At 34.9% G+C, this 26,304-nt stretch overlaps 1 long non-coding RNA gene across 1 annotated transcript; it reads right to left on the minus strand.

Moving 5' to 3' along the window:
• Nucleotides 1–18,552: 18,552 nt before the first annotated feature.
• On the minus strand, nt 18,553–19,126 carry LOC139188000 (uncharacterized). Its single transcript, XR_011571067.1, has 3 exons — nt 18,903–19,126; nt 18,734–18,801; nt 18,553–18,642 (listed from the first exon to the last, which is right to left on the minus strand). It is a non-coding gene; the product is annotated as an uncharacterized lncRNA (long non-coding RNA).
• Between the last annotated feature and the right edge of the window lie 7,178 nt (nt 19,127–26,304).

Genomic DNA, 26,304 nt, shown 5'->3' on the forward strand with positions numbered 1-26,304 from the left:
TCAAAGCAGAAAGAAAGAAGCTTTTTGGATTGATGCAGCCACTTCCCGTTCCACAGTGGAAATAGGAAAATATTACTATGGATTTTGTGTACAAGCTTCCTCGTAAACAGAATGGTTATGATGGCATTTGGGTGATAGTTGATCGGCTTACTAAGTCAGCACATTTTATTCCTGTGAGGGAGAAGTATTCTTTAAGTCGATTAACTGAATTATTTGTATCGAAGATCGTGAAGTACCATGGAGTTCCAATTAGTATTATCTCAGATCGTGATCCTAGATTTACTTCCAAATTTTGGATAGCATTTCAAGAAGCTCTTGGTTTGAGATTATTTTATAGTACAACATATCATCCTCAAATAGATGGACAATCAGAGAGGATCATTCAGACGTTGGAAGATATGCTGAGATCTTCGGTGTTGCAGTTTGGTGACACTTGGCATAAGTGGTTGGATTTGATGGAATTTGCCTACAACAACAGCTTTCATTCAAGTATTGGTACGTCACATTTCGAGGCTCTTTATGGTAAATCTCGTCGCACACCCTTATGTTGGTCAGAGGTTGGTGAAAGAGTTTTAGTGGGTCTTGAGATAGTGGAAGAGACTACGCCGAATGTTCAGGTGATTAAGTCCAACCTGAAAATGGCCCATGATAGACAGAAAAGTCTAGCAGACAGGCATGCTACTGATAGAGTGTATAATGTAGGTGATTCGGTATTTTTGAAACTATCACCATGGAAAGGTGTTGTGCGATTTGGAAAGAAAGGCAAGCTGAGTCCTAGGTACATTAGACCGTATTTGATCATCGAGCGAGTCAGTGAGGTTGCTTACAGGCTTGAGTTGCCTCCAGAGTTATCAAAAGTGCACGATGTTTTTCATGTTTCTATGCTTCGTCATTATGTCTCAGATCCTTCTCATGTGATACTTCCTCAACCTCTGGAAATTAATTCAGATTTGACTTATGATGAGGAGCCAGTGACTATTTTGGATTAGAAAGATAAGGTTCTGAGAAATAAGACAGTGCGCCTAGTGAAGGTTTTGTGGAGAAACCACTCGGTGGAGGAAGCCACCTGGGAGACGGATAAGTGTATGAAAGAGACGTATCTGCACTTATTTTATGATTATTAGTGGATTACATTTATTGTGTAAATTTCGAGGACGAAATTTTCCTAAGGGGGTAGGTTGTGACAGCCCGTCCCGGACGTATATATTATTTATCCTCGAGCGTGGGAATTTCTATTATACCCTTGTTATTAATGAGTTGTGTGTGTGTGTGTATTAACTAAGGTTTTGGACCAATAGGTTTTATCCCTTATTATTTGGACTTAATTAGAACTAAAGACTTAAGATTTTGGTTGGTTGACTGTAAACTGGACCACACACAAATACCCTCCCTTTATCCCGTTGACTCTCTCTCCTCCCTTTCGCATTTTTCTTCCATATCCGTACAATTGTACGGACAAACCTTGAACCTTCCATTTCACGCACGGATCGAGCTTGTGGTTAGCATCATCATCTTTATCTCATTGTCACGCACTCATCTATACTAGTTTTAGAACGTGAAGACCTCATTTTCCTGAGAACCCAGTTTTGGGTCACTGTTCATGCACTCGTGTTATTGAAGTTTTAAAGAGATTTAAAGCTACTAGTGAGCTTTAGGACATCTTCACGAAGCTCGGAGAAGAAAAACGAAGTAAATTGGACTTCGGGAAGTTGAGTTTGGCGAGTTTCAGGTTTGGCCAGATTATCGAGGTTCCTCCAGCAAAATCCCGTGGATTTCAAGGCTTGAAAGTGGTAAGGTTTTGTTCCTCTCGTCCTAAGCTTTATTTTGGTACAAATTTCATGAAATTTGGTTGAGAAATGAGCGGGAAATGACGATTTAAAGTTTTTTAGTTTTCCGGCGATGGCGTTGGTCACTGAAGTTTGAAGGTTGAAGACGACGAAATATTCCCTAATGTCGTTAAAGATTATGTTAGGCGTACCAGGCACGTGGCCGAGCATGGAGCATTGGAAATTTTTTCTAAAAATATGGGGGTGTTCCTAAGGTTGAGTAGGTCATGGTGGTATATTCAAATGCCCCATTTGAGCATTGTATGAGAAATTAATTCCTAGTTTTGTGTATGTGCTTTAAATAACGTTTATTCAGTTATTTTGCATATAGGTGAGACCTATCCTGAGGACGAGCGCCATCAATTGAGGCTCAACATATCATTGAGTGGGCTTTTGGTTTTCTGTATATACCTATATACTTGAGATTTATCCCAGAAAATGAATTTGAATGATTATACGTTTTGAAATGCCATGCAAATTATCTACCTATTTTATTTATGCATTAGTAGTTGCATATAATTATAATTGGTGCTGCGGACACACAGGTAAGTGCCAGGTAAGTTCATAAATTAAAGATGTGAGATTACTTCAGTTATGCGAGTTATGACGTGATGTGATGAGAGCTCATAAACTTGCACCCGGTGTTAGTGCTCCCGCCCAAAGTTGGGGCACAGTCATTCACGTGATGTTCACCTCTCGCACCGTATGCTCACCTTGGATCCAAGTTAGGTGCACAATTTTGTCGAACATACCACTTTACGTGGTTCCGACTCGTAGATGACCTGCGATTATTCGCATAACCTTCACGTGATCGTAGTTCATATTTACTTTACACCTAGTCTTGTTGTACATACCACTTTAGGTGGTTCTGACTCGTGTGCAGGATTTGATTTGATATGATTGAGATTGGTTATGAGCTATATATTCCACACTGCAGTTTGAGTTAGAGAGATTTGGCTGATGCAATATTTGACATTGATTTATTTTGCCTGGTTTACCTATAGCATTGCATTGAGATACTTTGACATGGTATACTTCTATGGATTTTCATCTTGACTATGATTTCTGATTTAGATTATTATTATTATTTTCTGGGAAGTTATACAGGTTTTATGGCGAGGGGTTTGAACTTTTGAGAAATGAAATGATTTTGAAAAGCTTTGTTTTTGCCCACTCACACTTTCTGTTTTGCGCCCCTCCATGTTTTAGGTAGAAGTGCTTGGTGGATCACGAGGATTTCGACAGGGGTTCTGACAGAGCATCATAAATGTAGGATCACCCTCAGGTGTTGTATAATTAGTACTTGTCCTGCTTGACTGCACTTAGGATATTTATGCTCTGGTTGTGTATTTCACGTTTAATCTTGGAGTAACACTTTATCTTAACTAGTTCTGCTAGTAGTTTGGTTTTTATTCCTTCGCAATTCCCTTATATCTGTATTGCTTCTGCATGGTTACGTCACTCCTACGTGACGACCAGCATGCCCTGATTTAGGTCGGGATGTGTCATAATCTAACAAAATCTACTACTTGATAAAAAGAAAAAAAAAACACAAAACAAACAAACTTAATTTACTAAATCAGTTTTTTTTATTAAAAAGAATTATTATAAAAACTTAATTTAACAATACAAAGGCCAATTATGCATTTGGCAAGAGACTAGTTTACAATTAAATGATGAACACACATTGAGTGGTCAATTAGTCTTCATTTCTAAATAAAAGGTAGGGAGTCTTAATGAAACACTCCGAATAATATTCAAATTTAATCTTAAGGACATTTTCAATGTGAAAAGTCCTTAATGAGTCAAACTCTCTTCTTTATTTACTCTTATGCCATTATATTATTGTTATAACGGGGTCCATAATGATATTGACATTTTTGTCTGGTTAAAATACATTATATTGCATGATACTAGTTCTCTTATGCTACTTTTTATCTTTTGCTAGCTAATCTGCTGTCAACTCTTCATGCTTCCATCGTGTTGTCGATGTTATGCAGCTTCTCTTTTGTCAAGTTGTTACAGTATTGTTCATCTCCTTCTACTAGCTATGCCTCTTTTTCTCTATCTTTCTTTTACCTTGTAATATATATTTTATGTTTCTCCTTTGAAATTATGATGCTTCTAGTAAGCCTAATGATGAACTTTTGTCTTGCTGTAAATATACATTTCTTCTTCTTCTGCTACTAATATTATGTTATACCTAAAGTCTTCAAACTCATCTAAAGCTAACATTTGGATCCCTTGAAATCTCAAAATATTTTTGTATAAATGAGTCAATCTATGTGTGGAGATAGAGGATAGTCTAAATGACTCTTCATTAATCATGGCTATATGCCTAACTTTCTCCTTATGCATATGTACATACCAATCTTGAGGACTACTAATAAAACTTATACAAATTTCTTTCCACTCTTCAAGATAATTTTTTGCTACTTTTATAAGCTTTTCAGGAAATGATTCTAATTGAGCAATATAGTTAATGAATGTTTTTATCAAGATAGCCAAACTTTAATAGTAAGGTTTGGGTAACTTCTACTACATTATGCTTCTTTTGATGCTCATAACTAAAATTCCATAGGTTAAATTCTCTTATGTTAATTTTGGCCACAACTATGATAACTTTTGGTTTACAAATATAACTCTCTATACTACCACAAAGACATGGTGGATGTATTTTTTTAATAATATACATCCCTAATTTTGAATCAAAGATGGACTGATACAAAGTACATTGTAATTGTAATTGTAACTCTTTCATGGAATGTGATGCTCTGCTTAAGATCTCATTTCGCATGTCTGGTGGCATTCTTAATTTTATTTTTGAAATTTCTTCTTATAAGATATCGTCTTTTAGTCTAATGATATATTCCTAAGAAATCTTTCATATCTTTATTATTTTTCTTTGTCTGTCATGTGTAGATGCTGCTCCATTTCAATATCTTTTTCTAAGAGCTCAATCTTAATCTCTCTTTTCTATGGGCTCATTAGCCTCTTGTTCTATGGGTACAATAACCTTTTTTTCTTTTCTTATTCTTATGCTAATCCGTTTCTATGCATATTTTCAATTCTCTTTTCAGGATGTTACTTGCCTTCTGTTGCATTATAAAAGATTGGAGTTCTTAGTTCATTTTGATGAACTGGTTAGGCAAATGCCTCATGGTCTCTAGAAAGGGCTTGGAGGTTGTATTCAATAGGATGAATATGATATTGGTTTTGATGAAAATTAAAATTAAAGCTATCAAATTCTTGTTCTAAAGCTCTAATTAATTTTTCATGACCTAACCTCATACTTGACTGCTAGATTTAAACATTCCAAAAATTATGTAAAAGAATCTGTTGCCTATTAGTGAGTTCTGGTGCCTTACCCTATACCTCAAAGTTGGATTTTTTATTCCTTCAACTATAGTGCCATTAAAGTTAAAGGTGGGTACTGATGGTGATGTTGGTATGCTTATGTTATTTTGGAATCCACTTAAATGTAGAGGTCCATAGTGCATCATTATGCTTTTGAAAGGTGTTATTCTGCCTTGTAGCCTTATGCTATTTGAGGATGATGATCCACTATATTCTATTCCTACTTAGTGAATAAGCCTTAATAAGATATCAGCTAAATGTTCAAAAATATTGATAAGATATCATTATGCTATTGAAATGTGTTCTTCTGCCTTGTAGTCTTGTGTTATTTGAGGATGATGGTCCACGATATTCCATTCATGCTCAATTTTAAAAAATTGGTTTAAAACCATTTCCTGCAATTGAATCAACAAAATTAACCCATTTTCGGGCTGCCTGTTTATTAGTATGTATCTTATTGTAATGAGAAACTATATTTTGACAGTAAGTTCTAATTGTAAATACGTCATTATATAAAAATAAAGAAAATGCTTCAAATGAATATATTCCTAAAATTTCTAAATCTGCTGTTGGTAATCTTGACTGTACATCATTAAATTTTCCTGATGAATATTTACAAACTTGTTTATCAGACTTTGGTGACTCCTTATATATTTTCTAATATAGTATTTCTGCCCATCCTAGTGATGATGATCTGTTTCAACTATCTTGTAACTATCATCTAGTAGCAATGTCAATGATTTAAGCTTTGTAATTTCTTCTTTTATATTTTGAACTAATTTAATATCTTCACTATTAAAATGCTTTTGTCCTATTTTACTTGTTTTACTAAGTAATACTGTTATTTTTCTTCCAAAATTAGGAATAAAATTTCTTGCATGATTTAACAATCCTAAAAATGCTTGTAACTGTTTTTATCTTCTAATTTATTTGGAAGTTCTAAAACTTTCTTGGCTATAAGATCTTGTAGTTGTATTATAACTGACTTAATATACATTGTTAAAATTTATATATCTTGCTTTTCTAATGCTATTTTATTTTTGGTAATTACAATTCCATTTTTAATAAATTCTTGTAAAACTATCTCTAAGTGCTTTCTATGTTCATTTTTATTTTTATTATGTACTAAAATATCATCTACATAAACATTACAAAAATTTTCTATGTCTTAAAAATTTGTTCATCTTTCTTTGAAAGATTGAAGGCGCATTTTTAATTCCAAATGACATTACTAACCACTCAAAATGTCATTCCAGACAAGTAAAAGTTCTCAACTCAATTGATTCTTCTGCTAATCGTATTTTCCAAAAACTTAATTTACAGTCAAATTTACTAAAATATTTACTCTCTTGAATTTTGTTTATAATTTCCTTTTTATTTGGTAATTTATAGCTGTCTTCATATGTATTATCATATCATATTTTATAAATGTACACTATGCTAATCTTACCTCTCTTCAATTCTGAATGTTTTCTCACTATGAAGGCTGCTGATCTATGTGACAGCCCGTCCCTGATTTTAAGAGTTTTTAAAGTTTTAATAAAAGATTTTACAAAAATGCCCTTTGAGGCATGCGCATTATTCGAGGTTAATTGTCATGTCGTGCCATCTAAGATTTGTTTTCTTGACATATCCTCGTAGTACTCGTCGCTATGGAAGCGTGGGCACAGACGGTTCGTGATTTGGAGTTATAACGAAAAAGTTATTAACGTTTGAAATTTGGGCATTTTAGGAATTATAATTTTAGTAAAATCTGGAATTTCTTTTATGAAAGTGGACGGCCCAGATTTAATGAAGAAATAAATGGATGGTTGAGATGAGAAGAAATGAGGTTACGGGTGTGTGTGCGTGGCTGGTGGAAGAAAGAAAGGAAGAAGAAGAGATTGGGCAGAACTGCCCAACCAGAGGAAGAGAGCGGGAGCTCCGGGAGAGAAAGGAGAGAGAGCTGGTGAATCAGGAGAAGAGAGAAGGAGAGGATGGCCAACCAGAAAAGAGGAAAGGAGGAAAGGAGGGAGAGAGTGGCGCGGGGGATCGGCCGGATCCCCTTGGCCCATTCTTGACCCGGTCGGCACCCATGCCGATTTTCGATGATTTTCACCCGTTTTTCCGGCGAATTGCTTCAAGAAACCTCATGGGAAACACTCTAGGAGCCTTCCTCTATACATTCCATCTCAAAATTGGAGAGATTTGGCTTTGAAAATGGAGAAAACCGCAAGAAAGGGGTGCGGCGGCTTTGTCTTCGAATCACCCAATCCCGAAGCAATTTCTTCCAATTGCCACCACCCATAGCTTCCTCTTGAGGCCTAGAACAAAGCCCAAGCATTGGTTGGGATGGCGGAGTTGATTTGAGGACGAATTGGAACTCACCCATTTCTAGGGTCCGCACGGATTTTGGTGAAATTGAAGTGTTTCCAAGTCAAATTGGCCTTGGCCTCAGGTATAAAGTTTACTCTACTCATTGAGATCTTCATTTCTGTAAATTTTGGTAATTTTTGGAGATAGTTGGATTTTCCGGCGAGCTAGGGCAGCCAACCGTCACCCGCGGCGGCCCGTGCGGCGGCGCGTGTCCAGTGACCCACCAATGTCATTCTTAGCATGTTTTTAATGTTCTAGGTTCATTTTGATAATTGATTGACGTAAATTGAGTAATTGAACCTAAGTTCGTTACGATTCGTGGTTAGGTGAAAATGTGAATTGACGATCCGATCGTTGGATCGTCACCAAACTTTGATACGTTATAATACATAATATTTAAGGATTATAGGAACTTACGGATTGGGAATCCAATTTACGGATCTTCCGGAATTAGAGTTGTAAGTTCATAAAATAGAATGTTAACCGTCACTTGGTTTTGACAATTGACGGAGATCCGACCGTTGGATGGTAAGGAAATTTTAGGATGTTGTTCTAGAGATATATTGTGGACCTCTGGAAGTTATGGATTGGAAATCTGAGTTGCAGATCTTCCGGATCGAACTGCGTAGTGACGTGTTTTATATAAGTTATATATTCTATCGATATTATTTCTGAGGTTTGATTTGATGATTGTTCTAGGCGCCGATCATCATGACGCCTTGATGTGTTGTGCTAGGGAGTTGTAGGGCAAACTCCAGGTGAGTGGGCAGTATTTTTTGTATTTACCTATATACTATTGATTTTCCCAAAAATTGAATTTAAATGAAAGTATGTTTTAAAATGCCATGCATACATATATGTGAAATATATGAATTGGTAATTGTTGCATATATATGTTAAATGGTGCTGTGGACGCACATGTGAGTATCAGGTGAGTTTTATGTTAATCATGTGATTTATTGTGAAGTGAATTGTGTTGAAAGCTCAAACCTGCACCCCTGGTGTTAGTGCTTATATTATTCACCCCGCACCACACGCACACCTTGGATCCAAGTAGGTGCATGTCGTACAGACCATGAGAGGTGGTTCCGACATGTCGTACAGACCATGAGAGGTGGTTCCGACTTGTAGGTGAACTTAGATTATTATACAGCTGTTGATGAGAGAAGCACTAGAGCGTATTATTACATCATTCTTATCGTACAGACTACTTCAGGTAGTTCTGATTTATGTGCATAGTAGTGCCGTACAGATCATAGTTGGTGACTCCAGTTGGATTGGATATTGAGCTATAGAATTAACTGTACAGGACCAACTGCAGGGTCTCCGGTTGATTCCTTATTTCACCTATTATAATGTTGCATCCTTATTATGTTTTGATGCATAGCATGGCATGTTTTCTTAAAAAGTATTAAAGACTTGTGATTTGAGTTTTGAGATTATATATGGTTATATATATACTATTTTCTGGGAAAGTATACAGGTTTTACAGCGAGGGGTTAGAAATGTTGTTCAATGAAATGTTTTCGAAAAACTTTGTTCTACTGACCCACTCAACTTTGTTTTGCGCACCTCCAGGTTCAAGATAGCAGAGCTTTGGTGGCCACGAGGAATCCAATGGTGTTCTGACAGAATTCACAAAAGTAGGACTCACCCTCAGGTGTTACATCTTAATAATTGTATCTTTAAAGCTTCCGAACTGTGTAATTGGTTACGTCACTCTCACGTGACGGCCAGCATGCCCTCCTTCGGGACGGGGTGTGTCAATCTATGTCTAGATTTAGATGGTCTAATTACTTTTAATTTTAACGACTCTTTTATTTATTGCTCAAACTTTTGCTTATCTAACAAATTACAAGGCGTATCAATTATCTTAATGGCTTAAATCTGGATTAATAATATCTAATTTTGCTAATATTTTATTTTTGCTCCAATTTAATGTATGTCTTCTCCGATAATTTTAATTTGTTATGCTAATTGTAATAATTATTCCAAACTTTTTGGTCTACCTAATTGTAATATCTCTATACGATTTCCTTGTTCTAAAATTGGATACTCTTGCTCAAATATTTCTTCATTACATTCTTCTATTTTATTATGCTCATCATTTTCTTTTGAATTTTCTAAGTAATTATCTTGACTACTAGATTCTTCTATACTTATACTTTTGTATGCTTCTAAGTTATTGCTTTGATTTGTTATTGTAATACCTTTCTTAAAAAATGTTACGTTAGGATTCATAAATAAAAAAACCTTGTAAACTTTTCAAAAACTTTAAACCTAAAATAAATGGATATGATCCTTGTGATAACCTGTCCCTACTTTTACGATTTTATTAATTTTAGAAGAGTGAAAGGACGAAATTTCCCTTAGAGACGAGGAGGTTGACTTTCGTTGACTGCCATGTCATGTCATGTAAAACTCGTTTTCTTGGCATATCCTCTTAGTACTTATCGCTACGAATGTGTGGGCGCAAATAGAATGCAATTTGGAGTTATAACGAATGAGCTATTAACGAACGAAGACGAGGACAAAATGGTCAAATAATTATTTTCAAGAAGGCTCCAAATTTTTTGAAGCTAAATCTGGAAAGCCACGTGTGTGGCTAAGATTGAATGGAAGGAGAAATGGTCAGTGAAGATGGAAAATAAAGGAGAGAAATGAGGGAGAGGTAAGGACAAATGAAGAGAATGGAGAGGGGGAGTGCCCAATGGGAAAAAGAAGAAATGAGGGAAGGGAGGGAAGGAGAAAAGCAGCCCAACCTTCCCGAGGTTTTGACCCGGGCAAACCATCCCTCACCCAATTCTACATCAATTTTTCAACGCCATCTTCGGTGTTTCTCCGGTGATTTATAGCGCGGGGCCACTTGGACACAACTTAACATCAATCTCTCCTCCATAATCACCCATGATTCGTCGTCTTCATGAGTCGTGTCATCTATTCCAACTATTAAACAACTTCCTTTGAGCCCAGGAACAATTCCCAATCATTGGTTGGAGCGTCAGAGTCCATTTGAGGACAAATCAAGAAACACCCATTTCTAGGGTTTCCGGCGGATCGAGGCATTTTTAGGCCACTTCCTGGCCAAATTGGACTTGGCCACATGTATAAAACTTTCTCTACTCACTGAGATCTTCATTTCTGTGAAGTTTGAGAATTTTTAGAAATAGTTGATTTTTCTGGCGAGTCGGGGTGGCCGACTGCCGTGTATGGCAGCGCGTGGCGGTGGCATGTGGGTCGAGGCATCCCCTAACCTTCTTAGGCTAAATTTGATTCTCCAATTTCATATGTGAAGTCCGATTGATAAATTTCCGTCGTTTGAACCTAATTCCATTAAGGTCTGCCGCTTAATTATTATAACAATCGACAATCCGATCGTTAGATCATCACCAAACTTTGATACGTTATAGTACATAATATTTGAGGATATTAGAAACTTATGGATTGGGAATCCAATTTATGGATCTTTCGTATAGGATATGTAAGTTACGTGTTCTATTGATAAGAATTCTGAGACATGATTTGATAATTATTCTAAGTGCCGATCGTTCGTGATGCCTCGATATTCGTGCTAGGGAGTTGTAGTGCATACCTCAGGTGAGTGGGTCTTTTTCATTTTTATAGTGTGTGTGTGTATATATATATATATATATATATAAACTTTACGGTTTCCAGAAACGTTTTTTTTTATATGGAACTATGCTTTGCTTGCCATGTCGTAAATAAGTTACATTTTAAATATTGCATTGTTACACTTGTGAATTGTATTGTGTGATGCTACAGAGACTCAGGTAACTTTCAGGTGAGTATTATGTGATTGAATGGGTTGTATTGCATTGGTATGCACACATTTATTTAGAGCTCATCATGGCTGCACCCCGGAATTAGTGCTCCCGTCCGAGGCTAGGGCCAGCCTTCACGTGATTGTTCACCTCCTGCACCGCACACTCACCTTAGATCTAAGTTTGGTGCCAGCCTGTCGTACAGACCACAATAGGTGGTTTCGACTCGTAGGTGACCCACGAATTATCGCACAACATTTATGTGATTTTAGCACTTGAGCATACATATTTATACCTAGCATGTCGTACAGGTCACATTAGGTGACTCCGACTCATGTGCTTGCCTAGATTGATGAGTTACAGGTCCAATCGTACAGGTCACGTTAGGTGACTCCGATTGGCATACTATTTTATATTGGTTTCACACCTGACTTACATTTATTATTGCTGAGATATTATGACATGGCATACTTTAGTTTTCGCTACTCTCGTGCATTGGTTTTTATTCATATGTAGTAGTATTATTTTCTTGAAACTATACGGGTTTTACGGTGATGGGTTATAACGCTTTCAAAAGGTTTTTATTAAAACTTTATTCTGAGGACCACTCACCCTTATTTTTCGCCCCTCCAAGTTCTAGTAGCAGAGTTTTCGTACCAACGAGGATTATTGGCAAATCTTGGGGTAAACGATTACCATTGATGGTATAATTCTCACCCTATTTTACTGTACTGTACTTATGCTCTGTCATCACGTGTGAAATGGGTTCATACCCGCTCACTATGCACTCTTGTACTTAGGCACTTTTAGGTTTAAATTTATTCACATCTTCCACATCAATACACTTTATGGCTTCGTCACTTTCCAAGTGTCGGCCAATACAGTTTGATTCGGAGTCCTAGTGGACATTCCGGGTTGGGGGTGTGTCAATCATATTGGTAAAACAAATGTTAATGGTAAATTAAATTATTATTTTTCTACTCTAAAGGACTCATTATTTATGCAATGTGAGAAGTAAACTGGTTTCTTATCAGATTGTGTTATTCTAATTGGTTTTGCTAATTTTTGTCTAAATTTTTCTAGTACTAATTCTTCTTTTATGACTCTTTGTACTTCATGTATTTATCATTGCAATTGTTTGTATTTTGTAATCTTTTGCTATTTCTATTTCACAATTTATGGTAATTAAAGACCTGTGTTTTTGTTTCTCTATACTATGAACATTATTTCCTAATATATCATTACTCTCTTGTGATTCTGCCAAATTAATTTCTAATAACCTATTATTATAATAATTTTCACACAATATTGAATGTTTTATATTATTAATGTATTTATACTCTTCTTCATGTTGTTCTTCTATGAATGCACACATTTACTCTTTAAAATCACTGTTTGAACTACTTGAATATTATGAGTCTGAATCTATCATATTAATACTCTCTATACTATAAATACTTTCATTATCACTTAAATGATCTAAGCTATTTATTGATTGAATATCTTCATCTTCTTCTAATTTAAACAACTCCAATTAATGTACTTTACCTCTCGACTGTTTATCTAATTTTGAACACTTAGGTCTAATATGTCCAATCCATCCACATAAATAACCTTTACAACTACTTTTATCTTTTGGTGCTTTATATTTTCAAATCCATGGTCTACCATGTTCTTGAATGTCTCATACTAAAATTCTTATACTATTTGTATTGACTGTATGACTTATATTTCTTTTTGTATATTTTATTATGCTTATTCTTCTTTTTCTTATGACAACCATACTGTTGTAGTAAATCTATATTTTTACAACTCATATAAAATTGTTTCCCAATTTGTCTTTTAGTTTTTATTTGGCTACACTCTTGTCTAAGTATATCATATACATGTTGAATTCTAGATCCTATTGCAATATCATTTTTCTTGGATTCTTTTGCCATTCATTTTTCTTGGATTTTTGTCATATAAGTGTCTAATAAATTAATCTCACTAATTCTATATGTTCTTCCTAAATATTTAAAGATTCTGAAGTATACTCAGCTATGTAATGTAAATCACAAATTTGTAACTGTTCTAAATTTCTAATTGCTCTTATTTGTTCTTGTTCACTTCTGTCATCTAGTCTATTATGTTCTAAATTTTTTGTTTGATTAAAGTAACAAAACCATCTATTTTAAAATGTGTTTAAGCTACCTGATGCTATTTTGGATTTTGAACTTTCCATGATTTAAAATAATAAAAAACTAAACCATCTAAAGTATGCGTAAAATAATCCAACATATTTTGTAAGTTACTAAAATCTAACATTAATACTACATGTACACAATATTTTTATCATCTTTCAATTGTTTTCTACCAATCTTGTGGATCTACATTATTTAAGTTTAATATATTACCTGAAATCTTAATTTGTTCTAATTCTCTCAAATATGGAATCTTATTTTTTCTAGGTGGTTTCATCATTTTTCATCCATATAATCTACTCCTACTTGTTTATTATATTGTTCATTTGTTTATCTTATAAATTGTTGATCAGTTCTAGCTATGTATCCTGAATTATTTTCTACTCCTGATGTACTATTTTCTTCTGCTGGTATCATAAACTACTTTCTAGCTGATATCATAAACTACAATCTTCCTTTTCCTAAGGTTATAGCTAATTAATTTCTTAGAAACTCTCCTTCTTCTCTCAAGGTCTCTAATGTATGATCAGTTGCTCTTTTTTTGCTTCTAATACGTTATGTTGTACTTCGGTGTTTTAATATTTACTAATAAATGAAGAGTGTTCAATATAACTAAGATAAAACTTCTGCTTCTTCAAAGTCTTGCTAATTCTATTGGAAATATATGCTAATCTTCTCTTTATGCTAGTTATAATTGGGTGTCTAGAACAATAAATACATGTTGGCTGTGGTTGATGGGGTCTACAAGGATAATAAAATCTCGTGTTCATACAAAATTAAACAAGTGTGAGATATTAGTTTTGTTAATGACTTCCGTCCTTAAGGTACTTTACTATTATAATTATAATATTAAAATGCTAAACTTGGCTTTGATACCAAATTCGGAGCAAGGCCCGATTAAATAGTCGGATGACCATTATAACAACTAGACATAAAACCTTGCATATGGAACTCAACATGTTTCAGCATGACGACCACTCACAATGCAGGTATAAGGCCATAAAGACTGAACTTAGAGGTACCCTAGTTAATGTCCAGTTATCTGTATGACAAGCATTCAACTGTAATAGAGTGCTCGAACAAAGTATGATCGTTAATTTAGCAGGTTAATAATATAACTATAATAGTATTTCCCTGTTTTGAATTGAAAGTCTAATTAAAAGAACACACTAAAAGAAAGAAAGAAAACTTACTTAAAGCCTGGAGATTGCTTGAATATTTATACTTGAACTTTTATTGATATAAAATGTTTACAAAGAGAAGTGTTTACAAAGAAGTAAACAAAGGGAGCAAGAAGGCTAGGAGAGCTAAAGGCTTCATTTATAGTTATGGTAGTAGTGTGTGTATTTACAATGAGGAAAAACCTCTCTTATATACATGAATGAGTATATTATTGTCAAAATCAAAAATCAAAAATCAAAATGAATGGTGTAGACGTCTCTTTGGGTGCTTGTTAACTTTCTATTGATTTGTCAATTTGCTTCTACTGTTTCTGAATCTGCTGAAATTGTTGGCACTGTTTATGAAGACTGAATTATTTGTCTTCTTTTTGTTTTGTCTCCTTTTGCGTTTGTTTTGATAATCGTCATGTGAACTTACTGCATGTCTTGTCTCCCTAGAGCCCACACTTGTCATCTTTTATTTATGCCCATTTTGGGTATTATAACAATTTTTTGTCATGATGATTAAACACAGTTTTTAGGGGCATTTCATTAGTTTTCCGTAAAAGATATGGTCTTCATTTCACTATTGGCCCACCAAGGCCAAAATTGTAAGTGAAAGGTCCAAGTCAAATTATGCAAAAAAATAAAAATAAAAAAAATAATAAAAAAAATAAAATAATAAAATAAATAAAATAAAAACATAAAAAAGAGCAAAGAAAGCCTTCTCTACATATTAGAGCCAGGTTTGATCCTAGGACCAGTGGCCTACCACACTTCTAATGCGCCACTCTAATTTGTTAGTAATAGTTATACTTTTCCTTTACTTAACTACTTAACAAAGCCTTTGAGTTTCATAATCAAGTAACTGTCCAATTTTCAATTTATTTTTTTTTCTCCAATAACTTCTACACCATTCAAATCGTTCTTTTAATTTCCTCTTGTCAATCCATATAAACCCCATACCATTCACCCTCTGAGAACATGCTCCATAAATAATAAAAAAAAACAAAAAAACAAAAACAAAAATTCGTAACAAATCACCTCAAAATTCACGATACAAATTTCATGTAAAAAAGCTAGCAAATAACAATTAGGGCTCCAAAGTTCAATTTGAAATTAATTTTAGTAAGAACTAACAATAGAATGGGTTGTTCTCATGATAATTTTTTGAAGGTCGTGATTCTCTAGAGCATTTTGAGAAATCAGAAATTGTTCAAGGCCAAAATGAATACAACTAAACAATCACGGAGTCTCTAGAAAGTTATAGTGTGATTACTATGTAAGAAATTAATCTGACATTTTAAAACCCCAAAAAGATGAACTCATAGCCCACTTCAATGGTAATCTTCTCCTCTTTTGTAGAAATAATATGCTCGACTTATAATGGGATTAAGTCCAATAGTGAATGCTTTTTTTTTCTTTTTTCTTTTCTGTGAGAGCATGACTACTATTTGTATGGACAAACAATCTATATGATCTCCTATTAGAATCCATATAAAATAACAAATAGTCTTCTTATTAAATTTTAAGTGTTAAAAATCAGTTCATAAACTAAGTCCAATTCCATGTAAATTAGGACAAAATAATCACCTTTTCATAAGACATTTCTGTACCAATTTGAATCAACACAATCCCCTTCATACTCATTACAAGCTTCTAGTTGTGCATGAACTATATTTTTAGCACAACTTTCAAATTATAACAAAGATGATCACTAAGATCAAAAGATTTTATCATAACAAACAATTTGCCAATGCATTTCAAAATATAGATAAAAAAAACCACTACTGCAAACATAATGCAAAACGGATTCTATGATCGCTGATATCCAATCTGTATAATCAACATTGTTATCAAACTAACAAAGCAAACTCAAAATAATTTGTTCCCACTTATCTAACCAAACTTAACAACAGTGATGTTAAGCTTCAGTTAACAACAAATTCTACTAATTTTCACATCACTTGAACACAATGAGTTATAAAGTAATAATTCAACCAATTACTTAATCAAATCACATTTTGATTCATAAGCATTAAAATGAATTATAACTTCACAAAAGACATGAACCAGATGCAAAACAAAGCCAATTGTTTGCTCGTACTCATCTATGCCAAACTCAGTACTAACACATAATACTTGGTTCTAATTGTCACGCCCCGATCCCGACATATGTCCAGGCTCGACGCGCGACAGTATGCTGTAGGGGGATGCCAGAAAATACGAACTGAAAACAACAATAATCATAACTGTTTAAGGAAAAGTATAAGGGTAACCTAAGACTCTAAGCTCTCTGAACTCTGTCAGCTACCCCAAAGCTCCTTGTATATACTAAAACCTGCACAATCGCCCCTACACCATGGGAATGGTGCACCGAGCAAACAACAACCCGGATAAGCTGCGAAGCTCGTGTGAGTGACAATAATTCTACGTATGTGATACCATTAAAAACCAACCATCGATTACGGTTTTTAAATGTCAATGATAAAATCATATTTATGAAATCATAATCAAGTCACTGAAAATCTCGAATGAGTCACCTAGACATCCAACGGCTTATCTAAAACAAATCACAAAAACTCACAACCACAAACTTATACAACACAATGAAAAGTAGGGCTAGAGCGACATAGTTCGGCCGAAGCCTACATCTCTGAAAAATGAGATTTCAGACCACTCAACGAAATCCAAAAACATCAAGTTCCAGACCACTCAACGGAATCCAAACTAGGATACGATTCTGGACCACTCAAAGGAATCATGAAGTATAAGGGATCCGAATCTCTCAATGGAATCCGAGTGGATACGATTCCGGATCACTTAACGGAATCTCGTAGTACAATGCATATCGAACCACTCAATGAAATCCAAGCTGGATACAATTCCAGACCACTTAACGGAATCGCGGAGCACTAGGGATTCCGGACCACTCAACAGAATCCAGACGGAGCAGGGAACCGGACCACTCAACGGAACCCTAATGAATACCCAGTTCCGGATCACTCAACGAAACCGAGCGGAAGGCCAACAACCATAATTTACAACGGCTTAAAGAAACGAGACAAAGCACAAGTTACTTAATTTACAAAAGCTTAACAAAGTGAAGCAAGGCATAAATACTAAATTTAGAACGAATCAACGAAGCGGGAAATGAAACAATATCGAAGCAACGAATCCCCCTCACAATGGGTTAACGGTCCACTACTAGCTCTCACATTTCATCACAACAAGCCAATCATACAAATAAAACCATATTTCAAATTGACACGTCAAATCTCATTTCATAAACATAAATCGATGGCTAAGTATTAAAAATAACAATTCAATAGAAAACACATTTATAAAACCAAGTTATATCCACACAGGATAGCAATTACGAAAACAGGGTAATCACCAATATCACATATATTGAAGTCACTCACCTGGAGTTTGCGCTAATGCACCCTAGCATAAAAATTGAGACGTCACGCACTATCGTCGCCTAAAACAAAGTACAAGTCCACATTTAGATTCCTTCGATAATTCATATACCCAAAAACTCCATATGTCCCCCACAACAGCATTTAATGGGAATCAAACCGTCGTTCATAGGTAGGGTCCATGATCCTACATCACTTGCTCCGTAAGATCCAACCACTAAATTTTTTATTCGTAAGTTCCTAAGGTCCCTAAATATTACGTACTATAATGTATCAAAGTTTGGTGGTGATCCAACAGTCGGATCATCGATTGCTATAATGTTCAAGTGGCGGACCTTAACGAAATTTCGCCGGATTCTGCAGATTTTCTGGGCAATCTTTAGAACTCCATATCTCACTCATTTCTCACCCAAATTCGGCCTATAATATAACAAAATGAAGCTAGAGAAGTGTAGAATAAGATTATACCTGCTTGAAGCCCAAACGGTGGCCGGAAAAGGGCATGAAATATGGCTGTCAGCGGAAAAACTGGTAACTTGTCGAAATTTCTGGGCAAACTTTAAACGTCCATAACTTTGTCAATACTCAACGAAATCAAATGATTCAAAACGAAAATCATAGCTTGGAACAAGAAGAACAGATTGGTACCTTTCCATATGATAAATTGTCGTGGTTTGGTCGAAAAATGGTCTAGAAGGTCATGGGTTGGCTAGAAACTGGGCAAATTTTAAATTGTCATAACTTTCTCATTTCTCAACCAAATCACATGATCCAAACATGAAAATTCATCTACATATCATGATGAATTGATTTATACCTGTTTTGAGTCCAGAAGATGGCTAAAAATTATCTGAATCACGCCTAGAAGTCTCAGCCCAAAACCTTATTCTTCGAACTTGAGGTTAAGATTCGTTTTCAATGAAACAAAACTCAAAATTGGGTTTATGGTGGTGAAGACATGTAGATAATGGTGGTTTTGGTGTTCAATAGGCCAAAAGTTTTGGTGATGATGGTGGTTTGTTTCAAGGGGAGAAAAGGGGAGTCGAGAGTGAGTGAGAGAACTCTCGAGAGAAAGAGAGAATGGAAGAGAAAAGGGAGGAGAGAGAGTTCCAGAATTTTTTGGGTGCCCATGTGGCACTCACCCAATGGTTAGACAAAAATATCACATGTCCAATTAATTATCAATTTACCAAAATATCCTCAACGTTCAAAACCTTATAAAATCTTCGTTACAATTCTGAATCACATTCTGTTTGCGCCCACGCGTTCGTCTCGACGAGTACTATCCAAATATATAAAGTTAAGTGAAAAAATACGTAGGGATCAAATACACCGTAAATATAAAAGCGTCGAAACTAAAAATACGAATATGATACACAAGATATGTAATTTTAAATAGTGAAATCCCGGGATAAGATTTCACACTAATCATCTCATTACTCAAACATAATAAATAACATGATCATCGTTAAACCAATTGCTTAAAGCCAAAACTTTAGAAAGATCCATAAACAAACACCATGAATGATTATATTACAATTCCACCAATTCCCTTGTCAAATTAGAAACGAGTTTGAAGCATCGTAAAAATTATAATTCCAAACTAGTAGACCTAAATAGATCAACCAAATTTTTGACTATGTCTGTGAATATCGCATTAATATGTATTGATTACAACATGACAACAAAGACAACTAATCTTCTGCATAATTCAAAATTCATTTTTATTCAGAGGTTGGTTTTTTAAATAGATCGAACACTTATAAGCAAATATGTATTTTGATCAAAACTATATAAATTCTAATTTAGCTATCCTGGATTCAAGCAAGGCAGAAATCACTGAAATTTAACTTCAAAGAAAATAAGCAAACCCAAATTTCAAATATCTTGAACAAATCTCAAAAGATAACCAAATTGATACGGCATTCTTCTCAATTTGTGATTCCTTTTGAAATAGCATAAGCATGCATCATAACTTAGATCACAAATATACCAAAAGAAGAACAAAAGCAAAAATTTTTGAAGAAAAGAAAGTTAGAACTATCTTTGACCCTTATTTTTTAAGCCGCATAATTTACTTGTGGCAATTGGTAACATATACTATGATTTTAATGATCATTATGTCAGTTATCCTTGTAGCATGAATAATATTGTGTCTAGGTATCCACTAAAGACATGGTATTATGTCAACATACGTACCCTCATAATCAACTTATTATCAAAATATGATATGAAATATTAGTTACTTCACTGTGCACATATTTGTTCAGTAAGAGAAATTGATAGTTTTCAATTCAGAAATTATTATAAGTGCTTCTATCAAAATGGAATAAGCCTGATTCTTATATTGACATTCACGCACATCCATACAATCTTAAATCAGGAGCACATATGCTTATAGATACAAATCAAATACTACAGGAAAATCTTGAAAGATCTCAAATTAGGCTTTAATACCATATGTAAGAACTAATTTGACCTTTTATAATTCAAAGAAGGTAAAGCTATAGCCGACTTCAATAGTAAGCTTCTCCTCTCTTGCAGAAATTTTATGCTTGACTTACAATAAGTCAAAGTTCAATAATGAGCGCTTTTTTAGTGAAAGCATGACCACTATTTATGTAGACAAACAATTCATATGATTCTCCTGTTAGAATCCAAATAAAACACCAAGATGGTCTTCTTACCAAATTATAAGTGGTAAAATCTAGTTTATAAACCAAGTCCAGTTTCATGTAAACTAGGACAAAGTAATCCTCTTTTCATAAGACTTTCTACACCAATTTGAATCAACCCGCTATCATAATCACTTTCATACTCATATAATATATGTGAATGATGAAATGATACATTAGCGCATCACTTGCATTGGGAGTGATGTTAACCAACGAGGATAGATCCAGTGAGATAGATTAATTAAACATGTAAAACAAAAAACTTGTTGGGTGGAAAGGGAGAACTCTGTCCAAGGAAAATAGATTAAATCTTGAGAACTTTAACGAAAAGCTTCTGGTACTGTTCATTTTAGCAAAAAGCCACATTTTTATATTAAAAAGTCAATCATAGTACTATTCACTTTATCATTTATTTTCTCCTTATCTTTAAAACTTAAAGTTTTCAAGCTCTTTTCATTAGTTTTTCTTTAAATCTTATTAATTGTAATCTTACCAGTATGCCGAATTATGTAATGTCTTGCTTTAAGTGGCCCAGCAGAGTTACAGCTAAAATTGATAAAGAATATAGAGACTTCTTTTGTTGGGAAGGGGGGGGAGAGATACAAAACTGAAACCGATGGCCTGGAAGAAGGTATGTCTCATTTATTTTCTCCTTATCTTTAAAACTCAAAGTTTTCAAACTCTTTTCATTAGTTTTCCTTTAAATCTTATTAATTGTAATCTTACCAGTATGCCGAATTATGTAATGTCTTGCTTTAAGTGGCCCATCAGAGTTACAGCTAAAATTGATAAAGAATATAGAGACTTCTTTTGTTGGGAAGGGGGGGGGGAGAGATACAAAACTGAAACCGATGGCCTGGAAGAAGGTATGTCTCATTTATTTCCTCCTTATCTTTAAAACTCAAAGTTTTCAAACTCTTTTCATTAGTTTTCCTTTAAATCTTATTAATTGTAATCTTACCAGTATGCCGAATTATGTAATGTCTTGCTTTAAGTGGCCCAGAAGAGTTACAGCTAAAATTGATAAAGAATATAGAGACTTCTTTTGTTGGGAAGGGGGGGGGAGAGACAAAACTGAAACCGATGGCCTGGAAGAAGGTATGTCCCCTGAATAACCAGGGTGGCATTGAAATCAAATGTATTGATAAAGAATATAGAGACTTCTTTTGTTGGGAAGGGGGGGGGAGAGACAAAACTGAAACCGATGGCCTGGAAGAAGGTATGTCCCCTGAATAACCAGGGTGGCATTGAAATCAAATGTATTGACCATTTTAGTAAGGCTTGCTTGGCTAAACTGGGATGGAAAGTTTTAACCAATGAGGATAATTGGTGTGTTAAAATAGTTAAAAATAAATATTTGCGTAAGGTTGATCTCTTGAATTCTAAGGTTAAACAAAATTACTCCCTTGCTTGGAAATACATTCTTATTAGGGAATGAGGTGGATTGTTGGTAATGGTGAAGACATCTTTTTCTAGACTCATCAATTGATTTTTCCTTACCCCTTATTTCATTTAATTCTTGAATGACAGGAATAATATTGATTGGGGGCTTAAAGTTAGCGATTTAATTGTTAATAATAGTTGAGACAACAATAAACTAAATACGGTAATCGATTGTGACATCAGTAGAAGATTTGCCTAATTCCCCTTCCTTTACAAACTTTGAAGGATAAGATAGTTTGGGGTTACTTTTCCATCAAGTCTACTACTTGGCTTCAAAATCGGAATAACCATTTTGCTAATCGTATTAACTTTTTATAGAAAATGTGGAAGCTAACTATTCCTCCTAAAGTTAAAATGTTTCCGGCACATGATACAGGAAAGATTACAAACCAGAAAACGTTTAAGTAGGTTTGTTAAAAATATTGACACGTTATGTCTGTTGGGTAATGAAGTTGAAGAAGACCAATGTGTCTTTTACAAATGTTGTTTTGCTAATAAAGTTTGGAACTTAACTTTTGGCAATCTCAATTTTGATTACATTAGTATGAATGATAACTTTCTTGATTGGATACATTCTTTAAATTCTAATGACAAAGATAATCTCTCTGATCTTAGTAAAGTTATTCTTAACTATTGGCAAATTGGACGGGAAGAACTAACTTCGTGTTCAGAAGTGTGCCACCAGTCCCGATGCATTGTATTGCTAATGCTGCTAGTGTTGGTTTAGTCTCTTTCAAAGCTAATGGAAAGCTTGAGTTCAAGAAGTTAATCCCCTCCTCTACTTCCATTAAATGGCATCCCCTTGATTAGAACGAGATTAAGCTCAATTTTGATGGTTTAGTTTCTAATAACCGTGCTGCTACTACCTTTTTACTCTGTAATAGTAATTCCCAGGCAGTTGGGGAGGGGGCCTTTAATTTGGATGGTGCTACTATTTCAGTGGCTGAAGCAATGGGTTTACAAGGTCTCTGGTTTCCTAAGCGTAAAGTTTTTCAAAAAGTGTATGTGGAGGGTGACTTTAAACTCATTATTTAAACTGTGCAAGGTCATTGGGAGGCTCCCTAGAGTGTCAATTCTATCATCAATGTTGTTCATTACCTGGCTCGGTCTTTCATTCATATTGATTGGAAGCCCATTTTCAGGGAGGCGAATTTTGTGGCAGATACCTTTGCTCATCTTGGTCTTTCCAATTCGAATCCTCAGTTTGAGATTTCTGTTTACCTGATGTGGTTCTTCTTGTTTTTCATTTTGATTGCATTGGAAACGATTGTACTAGATGTTTTGTGATTTAATGAATTTTCTTTGCATAAAAAAAATAATATTGGCATTGGGAGTTGTCTGGAACTCTATATTTCTGCCAGTTAATGCCATGATAAATTTCGGAGTTTAAGAAAATGATGAACTACGAATGACTTTATCCCGTCTTAGAGTATGTAGACAGTCTAACAAAAAGCTTAAGATACAACCATAAAAGAAACAAAAGAATGTTACGTTGTTGAATTATTTGGTTGTTTTTAGTACTTCACTTTGTGGGACTACTGGCCTTGTTGATTAAGTGCTTTGTGTAAGTATTTATTCAAGTTTTGAATCTAGCTTGACTTTATGTGGTTGTTCCGATATGGTCTGATGTTTTTTGTCGATCCTAGACGTATCTTATGATCTGGAAGTCACATGGAGTGTTGTACGAGTGGGCTCGGGGTGGAATACAGGTTGGGGTGCAGGGTGGAAATTTTAGGATTTTTAAAATTTTTAGGAATTTTAGAATTTCTTTGCAATTTTTAAACTTTTTATTTTATTATATATATAATTTTTATGAATTTTAAGAAATAATGTCATTTAATAGTTTTTTTTTAATTTTTTTTTAATTTTTTTATAGAAATTACTATGATTTATTAGAATTATTTCTTTAATGTGATTTTTTTTATACATGTCATCGCAGTTGATCAACCGTGGCCGCCGCTCTTCATCTGGTTGGGGTTAGGATGACCCGATAGAAATGATGAATTTCACTGGCAAGAATTAGTGGTACCAAGACAGCCATCGTAAAGTAAGTGGTTGGGCCTATTACATCAGCTTCATTGGTTTGGAAGCCCTGATCTGCCTTACATACGTAGCCAGAAACAACATGGCGTTGTGCTAGCCCAACCCCTATTGTTGACGCATGGCAGGACGATGCCAATTTGGCTACCTTGCCCCTGCGAGAGACGAAGAACTCCCAGCCAGTATGTGAAGAAAGTGAAAGTGTAGGGATTTGTGGAGGCTTGTCCTTGATCGAATTATTCACATAACACAAAGCAAGATCATGGTCGTTTATAACCCAAGATATGGGTGGTGGACGCCAAAGTCAACAACCTGTTGACTCATGACATGGGAGCCATCATTTGCACCAAGTGCCCCATGAAAGCCCCTTTATAGAATGAGCATGCCCCTAGGGTGAAAAAGGAGATGAAGAAGGAGATCTCGGCATGTGAGCTTTTTTAAATTTATTGATTTATTAATTTTACTTATTTAGTGTATCTTTTAAAGTAACACTTATTTTTTTGTCTATTTCAAGTCAACTTCGAGATTGACATGGAGTAGCTAGGTATGTCCGAGTACATAAACCGAGTGTGGACCGATCAGTTCAAGGAGTAGAAATACGAGCTGCACAAATCCTTCGAGACTTATGTTCTAAAACTCTTAACGATCCACCCCTGAGTCTATGGAAATGATGAACAAGTGGCACTGGCTCTAAGGTCATTCTCAAAGCCAGGAATTTTTGGTAACTTTTTTTAACTTTCATTTCAATTCTCTTTTTTTTTATTTAATCAAAATTTTTTTTACAGTGGAAATCAACGGGCAAATAAGGCTAATTGGGAAGTGAAGAAGCACATCCATCACTCTGGTACTTGGCGTCTCACTTACCGAGCCGAGGAAGGAAATCGACGCCTGAGGGATATGCATGCTAATTATGGAAGAATGATGAGTACCTCACCAAACTCTCCCTGCAGTAACATGACATGCCAAAAGAGCAGCTAACACCTGATCTAGGATGGGGTTGGGCAACAGGAAAGTTAAGAGTTCTGCGGCCTAGGAGTAGGTCAGATTCAGAACCTTAGGGAATCTTCTTCATCTAGCTCTCAGCTTGCAAGGGGGACATTTTCCATACTACAGTAGTTGAAGATGGAGTTAGAGACCATGCGACAATGAGAAGAAGAGGCAAGCCAACAGGAGGATAACTTTCGACTGTACATGTGAAAGATGGTGTAGGCAGGGTAGCCTATGGCATTCGCTTCCCCAATCCTCCAAGCGACCTTTTGCTGCCATCCCACCAGCCACCTAATGAGTAGTTAGTTAATTTAGAATATTTTACATATTTGTACAAATATTTCAGTTTTAATATAATTAAGTAATTTATTTTTATATTGATATTTCTTTTGAGATTAATATAATTAAAATTCATTATTTATTTAAATAAAATGTATAAAAATGATTTTTTTTAATTAAAATGTTTGCTGGACGAATTATTTCGTCGAACATGTATTTTGTACTATTTTTTAATTTCTTTTCTTTAAATTCCTTGCTTGACGACTGTTTCGTCAGGTAAAATATTTTTTTTGTTTTTGAAGGATATAATTTTGCCAGACGAAATAGTGGAATATTCATCAGGCAAAATTATAAGTTTGTCATCATTTAGGATACTATTCCAGGAACCAGGATCCTCTCCTGAGCAATTCCCTAGGGATCCCGCAATCTTGTCCGTTCATTTTATATCGTGCGGTCAGTTTTCGTTAGGTACTATTCATATTTGAATTTTAAAATTTAAATTTTAAATAATTTTTTACCGCACGATATACGATGAACGGATAAGATTGCGGGATCCCTAGGGAATTGCTCAGGAGATGATCCTGGTCCCTATTCCAGCTCAACAATGGGTTTGGGCAACAAAATATTGCCGTCGGGAAAGTTAGGTTCGTTAGGTCAAGTTGGTCAAGTAGCTTGACAAAATTGTCATCGATTATTTCATCTGGCAAATTGTATTTGCCCGGTGAAATTTTATTATTCATCAGGTAAACGTTTGAGCGATGACTTTTGGCCTACTAAATTTGCCCAATAAATGTC

Source organism: Malus domestica, chromosome 09 (assembly GCF_042453785.1).
Source record: "Malus domestica chromosome 09, GDT2T_hap1".
NCBI lineage: Eukaryota > Viridiplantae > Streptophyta > Magnoliopsida > Rosales > Rosaceae > Malus > Malus domestica.